Genomic DNA, 24,209 nt, shown 5'->3' with positions numbered 1-24,209 from the left:
AACCTTCAACCCCTAGGGGCAATGGTGGTCAAAGCTACTCACTCTTACCCCTTTGACATAGTCTCCACTCCTCAATAATTCAAAACTAGGAAGGCACTTCACAGTGATGATGATCTTTGAGGGGGAAAAACCCACATGTCTGTCAGGAATAAAGGAACTCTCCAAGAATATGGTTTTTACTTTGGTACAATTAATTTTTGCCAAGTTGTGTCTGTTATGCCAAGATTCACATTAGTAGGCAGACTATAGGATGGAAAGGCAACTCATCTGCCACTTTGGAATGAACTTCTTAGCTGTCTCACTGCAGATAAAAGCCATTATTGATCTGATTAGGGTAGTTCAATCAGAAGACCAGAGTCCTAGACTGGAGAAAGGCTAGATGACTTTTGTCCTTAACCTGAAGAAATTACCTAAACAACCAATACTTATGGTTTCTGTCTCCTAAATGAGCCTGCTCAATGGTGCACCATCTAAATGAGTAGGTATGACATGGTTTAGGAACTACTACCCCAAACATAAAGATCATAGGGAGCTTTTGTAAACAGATAAATTTCATTTGCTCCCCCCCAATGGGGTAAACATCTCCTGTGAAAAACATTGTGAGACTCAAGTAAAATATACACTATCTCAGTGAATGTTAGTAATTAGGAAAATATAATATTGCCATAATAAATAATGCTTGACAACAAAATTATTTGGTGATTTTACAGTATTGTTCAAATGGGGGAAACAGCACTAATTCTAACACTTTTATTTTATTCTTCTTTTTGTGTGTGTATGACAGAGACAGAGAGAGGGACAGATAAGTACAGACAGACAGGAAAGGAGAGAGATGAGAAGCATCAATTCTTTGTTGTGGCACCTTAGTTCATTGATTGCTTTCTCATATGTGCCTTGACAGGGTGGGCTACAGTAAACCAAGTGACCCCTTGCTCAAGCCAATGACTTTAGGTTCTAGCTGGTGACTGTGCTCAAACCAGATGAGCCCGCACTCAAGTCGGTGACCTCAGGGTTTCGAACCTGGGTCCTCTTTATTCTAGTTCAACGCTCTATCCACTGCACCACTGCCTGGTCAGGCTCATTTTATTCTTCTGCAGCAAGCAGGATTCTCTGGTTGCAAATATAAGAAGCCAACTTTCTAATTTAAGGAGAAAATAAAAAAGTATGTAAGGTCACATGGGCGACTCATAGGAATAAAGGATAAGATGATAAGGAAGGTGGATAGAGACATGAAACATTTAACTCTGGTGACCTGGGCAATAACAACCAACAGATGTCTCCCCTAAGGGGCAGTTGAGAAAAATGTGTTCCTTATCAAGTCAAGTGACAGCTTTTATAAATGATGTTTGGGAGGAATGAATGAGCCTACATCTAAAGAGTGATGTTTGAGAAGAGGAAAGCACTGCTTTAGAACTCCTGAAAAGAATCAGTCAATATGCATATATTTGAGTTAGTGTTGACCCCTTGATGAATTAGACTAATTTAAAACTGGAAACAGCCCAGCAAATATTCTATCTGAAGAACATATCTTAAAGAAAGACGGCATGAGGAATAATATTCTTTTAAAACCTGACTATTCTACCTTGACATTCACCAAAGTAATACAATGATATATTATGCAATGATAAACTAAATAAGGCTGAAAAGCCACAAGATGTCATGGGTGGGAGGAGATGATAAAAAGAAGAAGAAGAAAAGCTACCTTCTAAATGGAAAAACAGAACTTAATTTGGACAGTTTTTGTAATGAACTTAAAATTAGTTCCTTTCAATGTGTGTTAAACTTTCTTAAAATAAATAGTCTTTATAGGATCATGAGGATACCCAGCCCTGGCCAATGGATAATTTTATTGAGCTGCTATTTTAGTTCAACACAATTTTCAGATAATAATTCAGATGACACTGTAATGTTAATTGTCACAGAATTGAATCTATAGGTCTTGAGAATGTAGTGATAGAGTTTAGAAGAGTAATTCCATGAGAGGAAGTATGTAATTTTACTAACATCACAACAGAGGAGGGAAGGTGGTTTTCTTTTTGGGACATGGTATCCAATCTCACACTTGTTATCTATGTAATTTTAGGCAGCATTTGAACCTTTTTAATTTGTAATCTCATCATATGAAAGGGGACTTGAATTCCCAGCACTGCCTAGCTCATGGGATTGTGAAATACATCAAGCAAAATGATTTAGGGTAAAATAACTTTGTCAACTCTGTATACAGCACCCTATAAATCTAAGACTGATAATATTTGTGTTGACATACTAATTAACAGTAAACTTCACAGAAAAGTTATGATGCTTTAAATTTCTTGACCACAGGTCTTAAAAACAGTATTCATAGCACTTACATTCATCCCAACCATTTGGAGGAGTATTTTGCAAACCAAAACAACTTTTGTGAAGAGTTAATGTCAGCATGTTGTTTATATTGTAACCCTTGAAGGAAATAATTTATGTCTGTAATGTATCTGTCTCCATAAACAGTTTCTTTTTCTAAGACCATGCAAAACTTTGCCTAAAAAAACTGCCCTTAGGACACCACCTCTGACATGACATAGCATGAGCATAATTTATATTGCATGCAAATATAATCTCCAAGATTTGATAGCAAGCTTGCTGCTTCATTGTTCTGAAAATGATAGGGTATGTTCCCTTTAGACTACATCACCACAGTTTTTTTTAATTGCCCTTTAATAGAAATCATACTGTATTTTTAGTCTAGAGAAAACAGTGTCTGTGGGAACCACCTCTCCCACCCATGTGTTGGCAGTGGGAACTAGTATTTCAGATCAAGACTATTTACTGATCCCCATGGCAACAGTGTGCTTTATCTTGCACAAATCATAATATCATAAGCATCCAATGGTTCTTTAGTATAGTATCTCAACCCTTAAATAACAATCTTGATGTGAACTATAAATACCTTAAACAGAACCTTTTTTGTGTGTGACAGAGACAGAGAGGGACAGATAGGGACAGACAGACAGGAAGGGAGAGAGATGAGAAACATCAATTCTTTGTTGTGGCACCTTAGTTATTCATTGATTGCTTTCTCATATGTGCCTTGATTGGGGGGCTATAGCAGACCAAGTGACCCCTTGCTCTAGCTGGTGAGCCTTGCTCAAACCAAATGAGCCCACGCTCAAGCTGGGGACCTTGGGGTTTTGAACCAGTATCCTCCACATCCAAGTCCAACACTTTATCCACTATACCACCTTCTGATCAAGCAGAACCATTTTTAAATAAAATATTGGTATAAAGCTAGAAAGCTTTATGTATCTAGCCTCTTCACTAGGTTTTCATTTTGGAATAAATCCTCTGTCATTTCTGAGTAAAGACACTGGACCTTTCAAAGAAGTGCCTTGAGTTAAAGTTGTGCCTTTCATTAATTGACAGAGCAATAATTGGGCTGTAACAGTATTGGGGCTGGGACATTGGATGATGTCCCTTTACACATGTAAAAACAGTCAATGGAGACACTGCCCGGGTGCCTGGGTTGCTAGGTTTAAGGACCGTTGTTATGCTCTTGTTTGCCAGGCTTGCAACAAAAAAATTAAATCCCTAAAAGTTTCTACAGTGAGACTTGGTCACTTTCCAGGTTGCTGGATACTGGCTAAGATTCTATGTGACATAAAGATTGAGTTATACCCATAAATGGAATTGGGGTCCTCAGAAAAAAGAAATGCTGTATGAATACCAAACATGGTATTCATATTATTATTTTATCTCCTGTCAGGTCAAACCTGACATTTTTCAAACTTATAGGATTATACACACATTTTAATAAAATTCAAAGAATGTACAGCTACATCATAATTTTTGTTCAAGAGTGTAGGTGGTGGCACTGATATTCTACTTCCTTTTACAGCTTCTCTTCCAGTGTTTCAAATGCATTAGCATTCAGCAGGAATAATTGCAGTACCTTTTATACTTCAAAACCATTCTGTTGTATGATCTCAAATGATTGTTAAATCAGAGTTGAGTAAGCTGTAACTGGCAGTGTCATTCATTGATTTTTTTTTGGTAGACATTTAACATTTCTATGCATTTTACCACCCTCTTTTGGTAATGAAAGGTTAGAAAGCCAACTCTTTCTCTGTTCCCTCTTGAAGGCCTGCTGTGCTTTCTCATTTTTCAAGTGCTTCATGAACAAATAAAGTAACTTGGCATTGTCGCTAAGAGGAGTGTTTCAATACTCTGGACCCACTGATATGCTCTGAATAATTTGCCTCTGCCCTTTGCATTACAAAGACAGCCAGATGAGAAACAGTCTTAGATATCTAAGCATAACACATAGAACAGTTCCAAAACCGCAAAGTCTGCCCAGGCTCCAGCTTACCTTCCAAGGTTCTAAAATGAGTGACATTTTTTTTATTCCAATTGAAATTGTCTAGTGAGAGTGCTAACTGGGATTAGTGAAGAGAGGAAATGAATTTTGATCTCACCAAGGTGAAAAACTTCATCTTATTCATGTTTGTATCCTTTGTGGTAACTGACCCCATCAGTGCCTTGTATCGTTACAGGAATCAAAAAGAAAAAGACAAAAGGAAATATTTCTGAGTCATCAAATGGTCTTGTAATAAAAGGAGGAAGGTTTTTATTTTGAAAAAAGTTATAGAAGGAAATTCTAAAGAAAGCATAAGTTTGGGAAATCTTGCTTACATAGTCACATGTCTGTTGTCAATTGTCTGTGACAAATGTATGTGATACATGGATCATGGCTATAAAATGAGGAGGCTTAAAAAACACATAATTGGACAATATGTTTGTTTTCTAGTGAAGTTTAATTAAATAGTTATGTTAATGTGCTTTGAAAACTAAAGTGGTATCCAAATATAAAATATTGCAATGATAGACTGTTCAACAATATTTAATGAACAGCGTCTATGGTCTATATCAATAAAATGATAACATTGGTAGGGACCAGGAAGAATGAAATTACTTTGCCCATAGCTCTACAGATACAGAAAATAGAGAACCACTAATATAACATAGGTGACAGACTGGAGAGGCAATGCATACTAAAGACCATTTAATGATGAGGCATTCTTACCTGTCCATTGTACAGCTAGGCTTTGAAATATATTGTTTCTTTTCTTCTGAAAAGGCCATTTTATCACCCTAATTTCATATTACCACAGTTCAAAAGCTGTCGTTAAGAATAAAAAATAAAGCAAAGGACTTTTTTCCTCCTCCACAGAGAATATTGCAGTCTAAGGATGCAGTACAAATATAGCAGCAGAAAGAGACATGGAATGAGACAGGTTCTCAGTGACTTCATCCCTGAAGTCACTATTGATTGTGTTTGCACTTTCCTTGGCTGAAATCCCTCAGTCTCACAGTTGGACCGACGCCTCTCATTCACAGTAAACCTTCAGCTATTGATGGCTCCGTATCAGGCTGCTGCCATTTCCAGATGTTTCTTGATCAGAACATACTGCTTTCAATTTCTCTATGTTCTTGACACCACTGCACAAGCACAGAAGTACTTTAAGCATCTTACCCTTACCAGTGGTATTTGAGTCTGTAACAAATTGAAAACAAATCACAATGATGAATATTATTATTAAAAAGTTGTAGTTTCCATTTACTGTATCTGTGAAAAAGAAATTTACAGAGTTTTTAGATCCAGAGATTCCCTTTGTCATGATTAAAATTTTACACACAGGATGAAAAAACTAAAAAAAACTAAAAAAAAAAAAAAAAAAGCAGTACTTTGTGATTTACTAAACTTGTTTTCTTCAGAAAGCAATCTCATTAAAGCAGCTTATAGATAGTTCTAAACTATCTTTAATAAGATAAACTCTTATTTGGAAATATATACATCTCTGTGTAATATCTGTGCATTTTTCTAAACACTTGCTGTGCGTTTTGTCTGTGTTAATAAATGGCTTAGATGCCATATATCAGTGGTCCCTAACCTTTTGGGGGCCACGGACTGGTTTAATGTCAGAAAATATTTTCACGAACCGGCCTTTAGTGTGGGACGGCTAAATGTATCACATGACCGAGACAAGCGTCAAGAGTGAGTCTTAGACAGATGTAACAGAGGGAATCTGGTCATTTTTTTAAAAAATAAAACATCATTCAGACTTAAATATAAATAAAATGGAAATAATATAAGTTATTTATTCTTTCTCTGCGGACCAGTACCAAATGGCCCATGGACCAGGACCGGTCCACGGCCCGGGGTTTGGGGACCACTGCCATATAATTTATGGGCTTAGATTACTTTAATGAGTCTACAGGTTAGTTTTGAAGAAAAATTTAGTAACAAGTGATTTTTGCCAAGTCTCTTGATTTTTCTTCGGAATCAATGGCCAGGTGTGCTTGGGTAAATGTTCCCCTGCTTTTCCACTTTACCATCATCACTCAGTGCTCCCTTACTGATCTTACTCAGTGTGGTTCTAACTTGCTTGACAAGATGTCTCCTCATTCATCAGGGCATTTAAATCCCCAATCCCAAATGTACCCTATGTTCCAGCTGGATATGGAGAGAGAAGGGTGCAACACTCCAACTTTTTCTTCCTATTTTGTTGTCCAATAGTCAAAACACCTTGAAATTGCTTACCCTTATTTTAGCTCATCTCTTCAAGCTCTGCCTACTATAACAACAAGGACACAAAAATCCTTCTTCATTATACTTGATACATTATACTTTGTTTTAGCATTAACGTCTCTGCCTGTTCTATAAAGATAAGCCCTTGCACATGATCATGCTTAATTAAGCCCTGTACATAGGAAGCTAGAATAAACTTTAAATGGTACACTGTCATAATAAGTCAAGACTTTTTAACACTGTTTTTTTTTATAGTCCATATTTGATGACAAATAATCTTCATTACAGCAAAATCTGACTGGATTAAGAGAAATGTCAGTTCACAATTTTTTTTTAAGGAGTGTAAAACATTATTAGTTACTACAAACAGATTATAAAATACATACAAGGATTAGTTCCCTTGGCCCTGGCCGGTTGGCTCAGCGGTAGAGCGTCGGCCTGGTGTGCGGGGGACCCGGGTTCGATTCCCGGCCAGGGCACACAGGAGAAGCGCCCATTTGCTTCTCCATCCCCACCCTTTCCTTCCTCTCTGTCTCTCTCTTACCTTCCCGCAGCCAAGGCTCCATTGGAGCAAAGATGGCCCGGGCGCTGGGGATGGCTCCTTGGCCTCTGCCCCAGGTGCTAGAGTGGCTCTGGTCGCGGCAGAGCGACGCCCCGGAGGGGCAGAGCATCACCCCCTGGTGGGCAGAGCGTTGCCCCTGGTGGGCGAGCCGGGTGGATCCCAGTCGGGCGCATGCGGGAGTCTGTCTGACTGTCTCTCCCCGTTTCCAGCTTCAGAAAAATACAAAAAAAAAAAAAAAAAAGGATTAGTTCCCAAAGTCAGTAATATTCTAATCCCCTTTAAAAAGAGAATCACCAGGCCCTGGCCATGAGGCTCCGTGGACAAAGCACTGTCCCAGAGCACCAGAAGTCGCAGGTTTGACCCTCAGTCAGGGACATAGGAGAAGCAATCAATGAGTGCAAAACTAAATGGAACAATGAGTTGATGCTTCTCTCTCCCTCTCTCTCTCTCCCTTTTTCTCCCCTCTCTATTTCAAATCGATGAAAAAGTTTTTTTGTTTTTAAAAAAAGGAGAATTACCAGTCTTAATAGAGAACAAAAATAATTAAATAGTGTTTTATTTTACTTTGCTTTTTAAATGCACAACATAACTAAATTATTGAATAATTACTAAGTACTACCCCTACCCTTCCTAGAGGAAGAACCTTGCATGTCATGTGAGTATTATCAGTGGGCACCTACAATGGGCTAGAGTAGAGACCTTGGAACCCATGAAGAATTTGACACCAGTAGTTTGGGATGTCTATTCTGTTGTACAGGGGCTCATATGTAAAAGCTTAAATAATCTCCTTGGAAATTTAAAAATACATATATATTTCCCACAGTTCATAAGACGTGAGTTTTGATAAAAGTATAGGCAAGGGTACCTGTCATCTACAGTGGCACAGAAAAACAAAAGCAAATGCTGTGAGGAGAGCAAAAATGAAATGGATTTACCTAAGATCATCTCCTTGGATACAACCAGTTCAGTTATAGCCAAATTTTCAATGATGACTTCAAAGCACCAGATCACATCCTTGTGATTTTAATCTGAAATACAAAGATACATAAATAATAAAATATTTTGCCCTGGCCGGTTGGCTCAGCAGTAGAGCGTCGGCCTGGTGTGCAGGGGACTCGGGTTCGATTCCCGGCCAGGGCACACAGGAGAAGCGCCCATTTGCTTCTCCACCCCCCCCCTTCCTTCCTCTCTGTCTCTCTCTTCCCCTCCCGAAGCCAAGGCTCCATTGGAGCAAAGATGGCCCGGGCGCTGGGGATGGCTCCTTGGCCTCTGCCCCAGGCGCTAGAGTGGCTCTGGTCGCGGCAGAGCGACGCCCCGGAGGGGCAGAGCATCGCCCCCTGGTGGGCAGAGCATCGCCCCTGGTGGGCGTGCCGGGTGGATCCCGGTCGGACGCATGCGGGAGTCTGTCTGACTGTCTCTCCCCGTTTCCAGCTTCAGAAAAATACAAAAAAAAATTTTTTTTAACTATACTGACACCAAGTGAATTAAATGCTCTAGTTTTATAGGACTATTTGAATTATTTAAGAGACCTCCTGGATATAATCAGTCGTGGTAACTACAATGATTCTGTTTTCCAATGCTCTGGGTAGTATTTAAAATGTAAGTGATCATATAAACATAAGCATGGTAGGTCCATTTTTAAACTAGCTGAAGCCCCCACACTTCATTCTGTCCAGAATATGTACTTCTATTCCCCTCCTCCTCCTTCTCTTCCTTCACCTCTACTTCCTCCTCCAATATGCTTTACATGTATTAGATTCAATGGTTAATTTATAAAGTAAGATGTCATACTGGAACAAAGCAGACATCAAGTATGTTCTTCCAGAGGGTTGCCAAGTGAGAATCCACCAAACTGCTTGTTTGTAAACATTTAATTTTATGATTATTCTAGTATTCTATTATCACTAAATTTCATCACATGGGAAAATAGAATCTTACAGAAACTTTTCCATTTTGACAGTGCCATAACTCCTCCAATAAACAAACCCAAAACCAAAATGATAAGCCTGCCACCTGAGGTCCTTGAGATTTCCACTATCTCCTTCAATCACCCTAATCTTCAATGAAAGTGGACCCCTCACAATTAGCCGAACAGATTCTGTACCATATTGCTTCTCTGCTATTACTCAAATTCCTCTTTCCTCCTGGAATCCCTGCTTTCTCCTTTACCAGTTATTCATTCAGGAACTCAAGACATACATTTGTTGCTTGATTTGGGCCAATATCTGTGCCTGTTTCAATCCTATCCCTGATTCAGGAGTGAGGAGCCTAATTCAAAACCATGCAATTATTCCATGAAATCTTGCTTTATCTTTCTGATCAAGCAGAACCTGTTAATCTATTCATTTAGTCATTTATTCAGTTAAATATAATATTATATTGAACACTTATTGTATGCTAAGTCTCCATGATAGAAGTACAAGTGACATCAGTTCCCTGACTTTATGAAACTTAAAGTCCAATTGAAAAGTAAAACAATATAAATAGTAATTTCCCTACAATTATAGAGTGGACTGGCAGAGTTGTGTAAAGTATGCCTCAAAAAACTAAATCATGCCAGAAAGACCATCACCTTCCCAGAGGAGAGAACAGCTGATGTAAACCTTAAAATTTGAGAAGAATTAACAAAATAAAGAGGACATTGAAAGATATTCTAGGCAGAATGAGAAGGCAGAGGGGAAACATCATGAGTGTGAGGAAAACCAAGGCTCTAAGTAGTTAGGTTGTACATGGGCTGCGTGTCATTTGTAGGGACTTCAATGAAAGGACCTTAGTGGGTGAGGGGCCACAGAGGACATTAAGATGTGAGCAGGAAGTAAATTGTGAAACATTTAGAAAAACTAAAAAATTTATATTTCATTCTGAATGGTTATGGGAAATATTGAAATATTGAAAATGCTAAATGGGAAATAGCGAAATCATAATTTGGTTTGGAATGGCACCCAAATACTTAAGCCAGAAATCTAAGGAGCAGACATGCTATCACCCTCTCTGGCAATCTCTCACATTTAATCCACCAAGTCTCCTATTTTATTGTTAAATACATCTGGCTCCATCTTTGGTCTTTCCCCTCTGCTGCCACAATCATAAACCAGAATCAACCAAGATGTCTTCAAGCATGTTTGAAGGATATGCTAACTAGTCTCTTATCTCTGTCATCTACACAATAGCATGAATGATTTCTTAAAAATGTATATCTGGTCATACTGTACCCCCTTCAACTGTTCCATTGACACAATCCTGACAAAGGTGATTTAAAGAATATCCTTCTTAGGACTTTTCTATCTGAGGTGAAGCCCCCAAGATTGATAGAGGCTAACTATTCAAAGAACAAGCGGAAAAACAGAATGACATCATGAATAGAGTGAAAAGGCAATCAAGGAGTGACAGAGGTAATTTTGGAACAGGGTTTATATACACAATTAAAATAAAATGATACTAAAAGGCACAAGTAGCAACCCCTCTGTGATAGGGATGTGAAGAATGACAAGGCCAGTCAAGGCCTGCTCTGGACCGAATGTTTGTGCCTGCCCCAGATGCATGTGTTGTAGCCCTACTCCTCAATGTGATGGTATTTGGATGTGATGGGGCCTTACAGAGGTATTTAAACTTAGATGGGATTATGAGGATGGAGCCCCCCATGAGGGAATTGGTTCCATTACAGGAAACTGAAGGCACCAAAGCTCTCACGCCCTGTCCCGTGACGATAGAGCAAGAAGGTGGCCACCTGTAAACCAGGAGGAGGACCTTCACCAAGAATCCAACTATGCAGGCACCATGACAACAGATTCAAGCCTCCAGAACTCCTGAACTTCCATAAATGTTCACCATTTACTTCTAACAGTCTATGGTATTCTGTTGATACAACCTAAACTAAGACAAGTCTTAAGGAATAGAGCAAGATCCCAATTTGTATTTATCTATATATCAGTAACTAAGATGCTCAATCCTTAAAAAAATAAAAAATAAAAAAGGATGAAGTACAGACAAAAATGGTGCCTAGTGTTAGGTAGACAATTTGTCATCAGTTGGTGATTTCAGTTTGATTAAAGATATAACAATCAAAGCAGGGCTGCAGTTTTTGAAAAGGCAAGGCAGAATACCTGTAGGTAGAGCAGTCTCCAGCCTGCTCACTGGTTCCTGCTGAGGACCCGAGAGACAAGCAGCACCAGTAGTAGACTGAGAGATTCAGTGTTTTGAATTTGTGACGTTTCCATCTGAGAATGCCACCGAAATTAAAAAGCTTCGTTTTCTTTCAAACACTTCAGTACTTGATCAAGAATAGAAGAAAGTTACTTCAGAATTTCACTAGCTAACATGCTTCTGAGATAAAATACAACCTTTTTAAATTAAAAATAAATGTGTTCAGCCTGGCCAGGCAGTTGCTCAGTGGATAGAATGTCAGCCCGGGATGCAGAGGACCCAGGTTTGAAACCAGAGGTCGCCAGCTTGAGTGAGGGCTCATCCAGCTTGAGCGCAGGGTCCCCAGCTTGAACACAGGTCACTGGCTTGAGCATGGGATCACAGACATGACCCCATGGTCACTAGCTTGAGTCCAGAAGTCACTAGCTTGAAGCCCAGGGTCACTGACTTGAGTCCAATGTCACTGGCTTGAGCAAAGGGTCACTGGCTCTGCTGGAATCCCCCAGTCAAGGTATATATAGAAAGCAAGCAATGGACAACTAAGATGCCACAATGAAGAATTTATGCTTCTCATCTCTCTCTCTTCCTATCTGTCCCTCTCTTTCTCTCCCTAGCTCACTCTCTCTCCCAATAAAAATCCAATAATAATAAATGTGTTGAAAATATAATATTTTACATAATCAGGGCAGACAGTTATGGAAGACCAGATCACAATCTCACACATTATATAAGAGGCTACATTTTAGACACCTTATATTAATGTACACCACATGATCCAATACTTTATTTGCCAATTTTCCCCCTGTCCTTGGCTCCAACCCTCATGTTTTTAATGAATATCTTCAAGTACTGCCAATCTTGACTGTCTATGAGAGCATCACATAGATAAGACAGTTTATGCAGTCCTTTAAAACAAGGTTGTGGTTATGCAGCCGTCAATTTGTAGAGACACAACAAAGAGAAATATATAACTGAAGGTCATTCAGTCAGCCTGGAGGAAAGGAGACAGAAAACACATTGGTTAACAAGAAGGAAAAATTAAAATCAGAAGAATAATGAAACAGGAAGTTTGGGAGTTTATTTCCATGCATGCTCATGTTCACTAGGGACACCGGGGCAGGGGGAGCCAGCTCTCTACGCTATGTTGAATTGTTTAAGAATCTGAGACATGTCAAAATAGTACTAGCCATGAAATTATATTAAACTCATATAGTTTTGCCACTAGAGCTCTCTCTTTTCATTTATTCAAATATTTAATAACACATTAATGAACGCTAGAACCATACAAGGTTGGTACTCAATTTCTGCATCAGATGAAAGAAAGATAATTGTCAACACTAACGTAACCAAAATATTTACTAAGCTATAAATCTGTATAAATAGAAACAGCAAGCTCAGTCCTGCCCCCAGGTTGTTCACTTGCCATTTTTAACAGACTCACTGGCTCCCATTGGCCCTAGTAAATTCTAATTCCCTTAACTGTTCATGTGCTGCCCTTCGTAATGTTGTACAACAGTTATTAAATGTTCAACACTGTTTATGTGTCAAATACAATACTAACTGAGACTTAGTTCCAGCACTCAAGGAATTCATGGTATAATTAAAGAGGTCATGTTGCACTGTAAATTGTACAAAAAAAGGCATTAGCAAAGTTCAGATAGAATCTGGATGGAGACCTCAGGGCAGGATTCACAGTGAAAGTGACTTGTAGTTTGATCCTGAAGGATGAGCAACACTTTGAAAAGAGAAGAAACTCTAGGTGGAAAGAAAAGCATGTATGACAGCTTAGTCATAGAGATTATGATGCATCTGAGGTGAAGAGTTCATTAACATTAGCAGCTAGGCTACAGAAAGAGAGTGATAGACAATGTAACTGGAGCCCTGTCCGGTTGGCTCAGAGGCAGAACATCGGGCCAGCATCTGGTTGTCTGGGGTTCAATTCCCAGTCAGGGCACACAGAAGAAGTAACTGTCTGTTTCTCCACCACTCCACCTTCTCTCTCTGCCACTCCCTCTCTCTCTCCTCCCCTCTCACAGCCATGGCTCAGTTGGTTCAAGTGCATCAGTCCCAGGCACTGAGGATGGCCCTGTAGAGCATCCGCTCAAGTGCTTAAAAATAGTTCAGTTGTGGCCCTGGCCGGTTGGCTCAGTGGTAGAGCGTCAGCCTGGTGTGCAGAAGTCCCAGGTTCGATTCCCGGCCAGGGCACACAGGAGAAGCGCCCATCTGCTTCTCCACCCCTCCCCCTCTCCTTCCTCTCTTTCTCTCTCTTCCCCTCCTGCAGCAAAGCTCCATTGGAGTAAAGATGGCCCGGCACTGGGGATGGCTCCTTGGCCTCTGCCCCAGGCGCTAGAGTGGCTCTGGTCGCGACAGAGCGACACCCCAGAGGGGCAGAGCTTCGCCCCCTGGTGGGCAGAGCGTCACCCCCTGGTGGGCGTGCCAGGTGGATCCCGGTCGGGCGCATGCGGGAGTCTGTCTGACTGTCTCTCCCCGTTTCCAGCTTCAGAAAAATACAAAAAAAAAAAAAAAAAAGTTCAGTTGTGAGCATGGCCCCAGACAGGGGTTGCCAGGTGAATCCCGGTCAGGGCACATGCAGGAGTCTATCTCTCTAACTCCCCTCTTTTCACTTGGAAAAAGAAGAAAAAGAAAACAAGAAAAAGAAAATATTACTGGACAGGACAGCAATGAAGATCAAAGTGTCCCTTGCGATCACTAGGAGGCCAGGCACAGTTTTAACAGTACAACAAACATGGAGATTTGTTGTTGATGACGGTGTCGTTATAGATTCATATTTGAAGAATATCACTCAAATGAAAAGTGAACCAATGTCAGAGAAGACTGGTGTTAGGAAGATCAGATCAATGCTCTCTCCAAGAAAGGAATAATAAAAGTCCTGAGAACGGTATTGTAAAGGAAGACTGAACTTAAGAGCTATTTTAGGTGGTCTTATGGAATTTGTAGTGACTGAAATGCAGAGTGGGTGCAGAAGACACATGTGTCACTGAACATTCTGGCTTAAAAATCGGTTGTAGTCATCTTTACAAAGAGGAAATCAATATGAAGAAGAATGGATGGAATGGAAGAATGCTAAGAAGTTCAGTATTGAACATACTTTATTTGAGATCATAGCAGTATATCCAAGAGGAAAGGTCAAATACAAATATAAAGAAAGTGCAGAATGGAGGATTTCATGAGGAGAGATAGATATTTGAAAATTAGTAGCCTATGTGGTACTTGTGATCATGGAAATTGTTGAAATAACTCAGAAAGATTAGAGAAAAAATAAAAGAGATACCTAGGTTTTCAACCTGATATCTAATTGTTGTCCTTCAAACAAATTCTAAAATCAAAAGTGGAGGTCTATATTTTTTAGAAGAAAGTTTGGTGGGATCTGTAATTTTGTAAAATAATTCTATTTTTAAATAAGATAGATTTGGCCATGTTTAACAAAAGAAAAAACATTATCTGAGGATATAATTAAGTAAATTTGTATTGTTATTGAATGTTAAATTCAAATTTGAATTTTAGTATTTAAAAATGGAAGGTTAAAAAGAAAAGTTACATAAAAGTTTTTGTTTTAAAATAACAAAATGTATTCCACTGGAATTGATTATCAAGCTCCAGGGTCTGTTAATTTTAAGTTGTTATCATAGTTATAATATTGATGTTCCCATAACCTCTTCAAATTTACATATCACGTATGGCTAACTTCTGCAACAACTAAGTCCAGAAATTTTCATTATTTTTTAAACCCTGGATTAAAAATCAAAACAAAACATAACAAAAGAATCTAAGAAGCTTATAAATGATTTTGACTTAAATTTCTTTTTTTTTTTTCTTAAATGAGAAGCAGAGAGGCAGAGAGACAGCCTCCCACATGTGCCCCGATCAGGAGCTACCTGGCAAGCCCCCTATGGAGCTATGCTCTGCCCATCTGGCACCGTTGCTTGGCAGCTGAGCTATTTTAGCATCTGAGGTGAGGCCATGGAGCCATCCTCAGTGCCCAGGGCCAACTTGCTCCAACTGAGCTTTGGCTTCAGGAGGGGAAGAGAGAGAGAGAAAAGTGAGAGGAAAAGGGGTGGAGAAGCAGATGGTCACTTCTCCTGTGTGCCCTGACTGGGAATTGAACCTGAGACATCCATGTGCCGGGCTGATACTGTATCACTGAGCCAACCAGCCAGGACTGACTTAAATTTTTAAGTAGTATCTATTATGTTCAAACTTACATATCTTCTCTCTGAAGTTGCAATCTATTTTGTTTGCTTGGTTTTTTATTTATTTATTTTTGCTTGTTTTGTTTGTATTTTTCTGTTTGTTTCTTTCCTGGCAGTATTTAGCTAACTGAATGCTAAATGAAGGAATGAAACATTTAATTAACCAACCACAGGGCAAATAAAACTCATTTTAGTTATGCTTATACCTGGTAGAAGGAAAATGAGTAAGTACTTTGTATGAGAAAAGAGGTTTAGACTGCAGTTTCCAGAAAGATGAAGCAGACATAACTTGTTTTTATTCCACTGAGTATATCTAAAAACACTGGACACTAAATACAAAACAAGCATAGAATTCTGAAATATAAGGCAAATCAATGAGGAGTGTTGGGACCAATCAATAACATAATGATGAGTTCCCTGGGTTTCCTTTTGCCTCTTATATACCAAACATGGAGCCAAAAGGCCAAAAAAAAGGGTATCCTAGAAAGACAGAAAACATTTAGAAAATAACTGCTTATGCCAACTAAACACCACAAATAGGCACAAGATGTTAAAACTGCTGAAAATCAAAGACTAGGATACAGTTTGAAAGCAGCAAAAGGAAAACAATGTGACACTTACAAAGGAACTTCAGTAAGATGATTTTTTGACTTCTCAGCAGAAACAATAAAGACCACAGGCAGAGCGATAACATATTCAAAGTGTACAAAGGGAAAAAAAACTGTCAACCAAGAACCCTATAATCAGCAAAGCTATTTTTTAAAGAATAAGGCAAAATAAATACTTTTCCAGATAAACAAAAGCTGAAAGAATTTGCTGCTTGCAGACTTGCTCTATAAGAAATATTAGAAGTTCTTCAGGCTGAACGCAAGCAAACCTAGATGGCAATGTGAAGCCATAACCAGAGAGCACTAATAAACGTAATTAAGTAACTATGAAAGACACTATAAATGCACATTTTTCTCCTTTCCTGTCTTAAATTATTTAAAGAGGAATGGTTTAAAATTATGATTACAATGTATTGTTAGTCCTAGCACATAAAAATGTAACATATGTATAATATATTTTCAAATAATGTAAAATACAAAGGAAGCAATGGGAACATAGCAGTATTGGACTAAAAAAGTGATTGCAGGTGGCAAAGTAATAATTGTAGCAACCTGTTATTGATTTTGTAACAGTTAATAGATGTAATATATCTAACAATAATACCACAACAAAAAGGGATGGGAGTAGAGCTATATAAGAGGAACACCTTACATCACTGGAATTAAGCTAATTTAAATCTGAAGCTGATCCTGATATATGTAGTAACCCTTGAGAAACCACTAAATAATAACTCAAAAATACAGTGAAAAAAATTGCTAAAGAAATTAGCATGCTACATGAGAAAAATATTCACTTAATGCTAAAGAAAGCAGTAAAAAAAGAATAGAGGAACCAAAAATAGACATGAGACATATATACAGCAAAAGTAAAATGAAACATATAAATTCAACTACATCAATAATAAAATTAAATGTGAGGAAGTTAAACAGTCTAATCAAAAGGCAGAGATTGTCAGACTGGATTAAAAAGCCAATGAAAATTATATAATCCCAAGGTATGTTTTCTACAGAAAACACACTAGATTCAAAGACATAAATAGAAAGTTCAAGGCTAGAAAATGATAGATCATGAAGTTAGCAATCACAGGAAAGCTGAAATGGCTCTACTAATTCAGACAAAATAAATTTTAAAATAGAAAATGTTATCAGAGACAAAGAGGAATACTTTATAATAAAAAAGGGCCAATTGATTAGAAAGTTATAAAAATTATCAGAATTTAATTGGCAAATGATTAGCTAGGTTGACCAAGGAAGAAGGAGAAAAGACTCAAATTACAAGATTTAGAACAGAAAATGTGCACATTATTACTGAATTTACAGAAATAAAAAGAGTAAAAGGAATACTATAAATGATTATATGCCAACAAGTTGATAACTTAGATAAAATGACAAATTCCTAAAAAGACACAAACTACTTAAACAAAGGTCTGATTCAAGAAGAAATAGACAATCTGAATAAACCTGTAATAAATGAGAAAATTTAAGTAATATTTAAAAAACTACCCCTTAAAATTGTTTTTAAAAAAACTCATTAAAAAGGCCAAAATGGCTTTATTTTCAATCTGAAAGTAAAAATCACGGAAACAATTCCATTCACGATAACATCAAAAAGCATAAAACACTTAGGAATAACAATAGAAGTTTAACACTTGCACTCTGAAAACTCTAAAACATTGTTGAAAGAAATCAATGGCAAGCATCCTATGTGTATGGATCAGAAAACTGAATATTATGAAGATGGTAGTGTATCCTAAGCTGATTTATGAATTCGACATAACTCTAATCAGAATCTTAGTTGACTTTATTATAGAAATTGGCAACTTGATTCTAAAATTTATTGTGACTTAAAGGGATTCGGAATAGTCAAAATAATCCTGAGAAAGAAGAACAAACTAGGACTCACATCCTGATTTCAAAACTTTTGCAAAATAATGTAATGTAGACAGTGTGATGCTGAACCAAAGAGAGACATATAGAGAAATAGGAAAAACTGAGACTCCAAAAATAAACCTACATATCTAAGATCAATGGATATTTCAACAAGGGTACAAAGATTATTCAATAAATAAGGAGAGTCTTTTCAACCAATAGTGCTGGGACAAATGGATATCCAGATACAAAAGAATGAAGTTCATTTTATATAGAAAAGTTAACTCCAAATGAATGAAAGTCCTAAAAGCAACAGCTAAAACTACAAAACTCTTAGGAGAAAGCATAAAGACAAATCTTCATGATCTCAGATTTGGCAAAAGATTCTTGGATATGATACTAAAAGTATAAAAAACAAAAGAAAACAATAGACCAATTGAACGTCATCAACATCTAAAACTTTTGTTCTTCAAAGAATACCATCAAGAAAATGAAAAACCATCTACAGAATGCAAAATAATATTTGCAAATCATATATCTAAGGGACTTGTGTTTAGAATGTATAAAGGACATTTATTGACTCAATAATAAAAAAGACAAATAACCCAGTTAAAAATGAACAAAGAATCTGAATAGATATTTCTCCAAGGAAGATATACAAATAAACAATAAGCACTTGAAAAAACTGTTCAACATCATGGTCATCAGGGAATACAAATCAAAACCACAATGAAATACAACTTCATAAACACTAGAATAGCTAGAATCAAAAAGTCAGATATAACAAAAAGTCAAATAGCAAGTGTGTGGAAAATTAAACCTTCATACATTGCTGGTTGAGAATGTAAAATGATACAACTGCTTTGGATAACAATCTGGCAGTTTCTCAAATGATTAAACATTGAATTATCAGCAACTCCATTCCTAGGTATATACCTCAGAGAAATAAAAACATATGTCCATGAAAAAACTTGAACACAGATGTTTATAGCAGCATTGTTCATAATAGCCAGAAGATGGAAACCATTCAAATGTTCATTGACGGATGAATGGATATACAACATATTTTAACAATGGAATATTATTTGACCATAAAGAGGAATGAAGTACTGATTCCTGCTACAAATGGATGAACTTTGAAAAATGAAAGAAGCTAGTCATGAAAGACCATGTATATATGATTCTAGTCATATAAGAGTCCATAGTAAGGAAATACTTAGACATAGAAAGTTGATTAGTGATTATTTAGGGCAGGGGAAGATGGAAGGATGGGGAGGTGGTAAAAATGTTTTACAGTTGATTGTGGTGATGGTTGCAGATGTCTGTGGATATACTAAAATTTTAAATTATACACTTTAATTCAGGGAATTATATGGTATGTGAATTACATCATAAAAAAATTGTTAAAAAATTTGAACATTGCGCTTAAGGGGACCCAAATGAGACTAATTGCAATGTCAATAGTGGTGCTAGAAACAGGTCAAGAAAATCTACTTATAAGCGTTGATATTTGAACTGGTTCTTCAAGGATAAGACCCATGTTTAATTTCTTTTTCTCATTCCTAGACTTGTAAGATGGAATGGATATTTTGCTATTCATTTGCCTTCAAATCCTTCAAAAACTTGATATGTGTCTTAACAAGTCTTTCATAAAATACTACCCCCCCACATTATTAAATAAATAAAGAAACTTTTAAAAATCACACATTTAATATCTATGAGATTTTTTTAAAATTAAAATCCTCACCCCTCATTAATAGTAATAGCATGTCAGTTACCCACTCTAACTGGCCTGTGCTAATGAAGTTGCCCATTGAGTTGATTAACTAGAAACATTAGATCATCTGCCTGGCTAAATCAGGATGATGTCAATATTTCTGGATGTTCTGTTTTCTATCAGTTTTGAGTTGACAGTCTCTGCTCAGCTGGGCAACGGGGTATTTAAGATTCTTGTACCTAACACAGCCGGGAGGGTTGCTAGACTAATGGTCATTAGTGGAGAGTTAACTGCCTTCTACTCATTTTTCACTCATTTATCGATGCATTTAATTTTTCAACAAAGTTGTTATGGTTTGCTTACTATAGGACAGACATTATAATGAATGTTAGTAATACACAGTTGGTAAATAATATGACTCTGTTTTCTAGGAGCTTACAGACTAATAATGGTCAGGGGCAGATAGGGAGGAAGAGACTACAATAATATGCTATATGTCCTTTAAGATACCCGGTTGTGAGGTCAGGAAAGACCAGAAAGGAAGAGATACTGAGTTGAATGTTAAAAGACTGAGACTCCTTTCTTCTGGCAAAGGTGGAGTGCATGGATGTGTGCACATATTTTTGGGGGGAGGTGGAGAACATTTTACTGAAAGGAACAGCCTGTGCAAAGCACCCTGTGGTGAAACAGCATGCCCAGAGCATTGAACTATACTCTCTTCACAGTTAGGCAGAGTGATGTCAGTACATTAAATCCTGACTTCTGCATTGACAGGGTCGCTATAGGGGACCAATTTAAAGTCTATTTAGAGGCGTGATAGGCCATCAACCTCTTTATCAGGAGGTCTTCCTATCCACGCACCCCACAGCATCTTCCAGAATAGGGAAAGATCATGCAAGCCCAGAATACTGATTATCCAAGGTAAGGCAGGAAACTGGCTTCCTTCCACAGCAAACCTCACCAAGACCACGCCATCTAAGTTTGGCCAACCCCCAAAAGGCAAATACATTTTAGAATATACTAGCTTTTCATACCTGAGCTAACTTCAGAGCAGAATTCACAAAAGGTTTTAAGTTAAGCCAAGCAAAGTGCAAAATCTCCTTTGAACAGAAAGCAGACTCCTAGTCCCTGTTATATGTAACTGTAGAGTTCTGTGCATCCTATATATCAACCACCCTGTATATTAAATAAGCAGTACCTTACATTGATATAATCCCTTACAATTCATAAAGACATATCACACATATTAAATCATACGGTAATTTAGGGGTTAAAGGTCAAGTGTTCTCGTGACTAACAGAGAAGAAAACAGAACACTGTGACATGACCAATGTCATACAGCTAGTTAAGTAACAAAGCCAGGACCAGAGCACTATCTTTTTTTTTTTTTTTTTTTTTTTTTTTTTTTTTTTTTTTTTTTTTAGCAAGAGAGAGACAGAGAGAGGGACAAACAGGGACAGACAGGAAGAGAAAAAGAGAGATGAGAAGCATCATCTCGTAGTTGTAGTTATTTAGTTTTCATCGACTGCTTTCTCATATGTGCCTTGACCAGGTTAGGGGGTCCAGCCAGGCCAGTGACCCCTTGCTCAAGCCAGCGACCTTGGGCTTCAAGCCAGCGACCTTTGGGCTCAAGCCAGCAACCATACGGTCATATCTGTGATCCCATGCTCAAACCGGCAACCCCTATGCTCAAGCCAGCAACCTCAGGGTTTTGAACCTGGGTCCTCAGTGTCCCAGGTCAGTATTCTATCCACTGCACCACTATCTGGTCAGGCCAAAACACAGTTGTTGTTTTTTAATTTAAATCCTGAGTTCACAACCTAGAATCCACTTTTTGTATTCCTTATGGTTTTGTTTTTCTCACCTGACAGGAAGTCCAGAGGTGGGTAGTTCAGGGTTGTGACAATGAGTTAGTGATGCTGTTCATTTGGTCTACCTTCCTTACATCGTAGGCCTGTGTCCTCTGCTTGTCCCCTCCTGGTCACCAAATGGCTGCTGCACTTTCAGGCTTCAAGTTTGCTGTCTCAGAAGGAAATAAGTGGAAAGTGTACAGGGACAAGAGGGACAAAAAAACTGAGCCTGTCAGGTTTTCACAGGTAAATAAAAGATTTCTTGAAGTCCCACCGGGGGACTCCTGTTTACACCTGCTTGACCAAACTGAGTTACATGGTTACTCCTAGCTACAAAGGACAATGAGAAAAAAAGAGTTTTGCTTTTGAATTTCCAAAGAAGAAAAAGACAAGGGAAGGGAGTCTATCGAATGGCTCCTGGTTAAGGCATCTACTGTGTCCATCACTGAGCTATATTTGGTTAGCTTTCTGAATATCATGTATTAATTTTTATTAGCTACAAATTATTATATGGAATAGGTATTATTATATATGATAGATAATATAATATGTTTGTTTATATATTACTAGATAATATATAACATAAATTATATTCTTATATAGAATATGAAGATATATGTAATCAGATTTAGGGAGGAAAAGGTTAGACTGTCGGAGTTTTTTTTTTTTTAATAAAAAAAACACAACCTTGCCCCTCTTGTTCTGGCCTAAGTGAGTTTGCACAGAGATTATTAAAATCTAGGATTCCTCAAACTTGCCATGCATATACGCGTTTTGTACTCTCCTCTCCTTTTTTCTTTTATTTCTTTTATAGAAATGTTAATATGTATTCAAAGTAGGGAGGATAATATAACGAGCTCCCTACTGACAGGTTGGTAGGTGTACCTATCAACCACCTACAACAATTATCATTTTGTCAGTTTGCTCTGTCTATCCCTCCTTTTATTTCCTCTAGAATTTTTTAAGCAAACTAACTTCATTTTAGTATACCAAAATGAATTATGCCTGTGTACCTCAAATTTCTCTTCTTCAAACAAGAGACTCTTTAAGAGTTTTAAGATGCTTTTGAGGAAACAAATTACCAATGGAAAAATGTTACTTGGAAATTATCTATCTATCATCTATCTATCTATCTATCTATCTATCATCTATCTATCTATTTATCTATCTATCATCTATGTCTGTCTCCATATTGTGAATATTTGCTACACATGAATAACAAATTTAAAAGAAGAGAGAGAAATAAATTTACAAACTGAGAAGCTAAATTACAAAGGAACTGGAAAGCTCAGCAGAGTTTGGGCGACACCCTCAGAGAGTACCTCTCACCTCCCTACGTACCGAGCGGGACTTATCAGTCCTCCTCCTCCCCATCTCAATAGGTCATAGTTAGGTGTCATTTAAAGTATCACTGACATTTAACAAATGTAGCAATTAGCATTCTATTAAGGTTTACACTCTTTAACATTAAAAAGAAATTTCTATATCTCAAACCATATGCTGTCTAGTAGCTTACTTAGCAGGAACTGTCGCAATACCCTGAATGAGAAGCTGTTGAAATAAGAGCCTGGCCTCTCCTTTCCTTTTAGAGATTGTGATTCCTTTGACCTTCTCATACTACCTTATCCTTCAAGACAAGTAACCCAGAGTGTCAACAACTATTCCTAATTAAATTAATATCTACATTACGTATTTATTTCTTCACCTACGTTATCTGTTTGCTTAGCTATTTGTGTACATGTTCTTTCATTCACTAAACATTGCTCCATCCCCTATACATATGTTATTGCTAAAATCTCTAAGGCTGAAGATCCTGGGACCCTAATTGTACCTCTGTTTACATAAAGTTAAGCAAAACCACATCCTGAAAGCTCTATACAGGAATCATTCAGTAACTGCTTGTGCTCTGAACGTCTGGTGAGGAGAAATGTCAATCTGAAAATGGTATTTGCAAAAAGGCATAGTGGCAGGATGGTGGGGTGAGAAACAGGCCTGGCTGGAAGGATCGCTATATGTGTATTTTTATCATCCATGTGTTGGATGAAGCAGGGAGCTGCCAGATAGCTTCTTTTCGACAGCTTGGTGTTACTGTTGGGAACAGATCCATGTATGGAAGCGAAAGCCGAAAGGCACAGATAAGCAGAGATCCAGCTATGCAAACCATGTTTAGAGACACTTAAAGGACAAGCACCCCAGGTCCTTTCTTTCTGGTAAATTTGGAGAAGCCATCACACCGGGCCTTTTTTCACATCCAGCCCATGAGGACCGAACAGCCCGGACTTGACAGAGGTAGGTGCAGGGCTTTTGCGATGAAAGTTATCTGAAGGATCATTCGTGAATATTCCCTCCCAAGCTCTTGATGTCCCTTAAGGGAAGCTGCCAGATAATATTTAGGGGGAGGGGGGGAGAAAGACTTGGATTTGAGGTTCCTGACTTAGAGGTATTTAACAGCTCTGCCTGCACAAGACAGGGCAGCTTGGTTACACAGGAAAAGTGACAGCACAGAATTCCTGCCAGATATAATCCCTGTGCCTGGGGTCACTTACCGTTCAGATCTTTGTGGATATTAATCTCCCTCGATATTGCCAGCACCATTGGCACGGACCACAGCTGCCAGTGCGTTCCGACACTGTGTATTTTAGGGCGGGGGAGGTCAGCTTTGCCCTTCTCCTCGCCTGCTCTTCCAA

At 38.0% G+C, this 24,209-nt stretch overlaps 1 protein-coding gene and 1 long non-coding RNA gene across 9 annotated transcripts in view; one reads left to right on the top strand and one right to left on the bottom strand.

Annotated features, from left to right (window-relative positions):
• Nucleotides 1-4,583: 4,583 nt before the first annotated feature.
• On the bottom strand, nt 4,584-24,209 carry LOC136330328 (uncharacterized). The gene is made up of 3 exons (XR_010730274.1): nt 24,069-24,209; nt 8,060-8,152; nt 4,584-5,527 (listed from the first exon to the last, which is right to left on the bottom strand). It is a non-coding gene; the product is annotated as an uncharacterized lncRNA (long non-coding RNA).
• Nucleotides 23,722-24,209, top strand: part of SLC8A1 (solute carrier family 8 member A1) — a 373,856-nt gene continuing 373,368 nt past the window's right edge. For all 8 annotated transcript variants that reach the window (XM_066266987.1, XM_066266985.1, XM_066266986.1 and 5 more), the window contains exon 1: nt 23,722-23,811. The gene's annotated coding sequence lies outside the window, so the exon portion shown is untranslated. The remainder of the gene's footprint in view (nt 23,812-24,209) is intronic.

Source organism: Saccopteryx bilineata, chromosome 3, assembly GCF_036850765.1.
Source record: "Saccopteryx bilineata isolate mSacBil1 chromosome 3, mSacBil1_pri_phased_curated, whole genome shotgun sequence".
Classification (NCBI taxonomy): domain Eukaryota; kingdom Metazoa; phylum Chordata; class Mammalia; order Chiroptera; family Emballonuridae; genus Saccopteryx; species Saccopteryx bilineata.
This window is presented reverse-complemented; position numbering and strand designations above follow the sequence as displayed.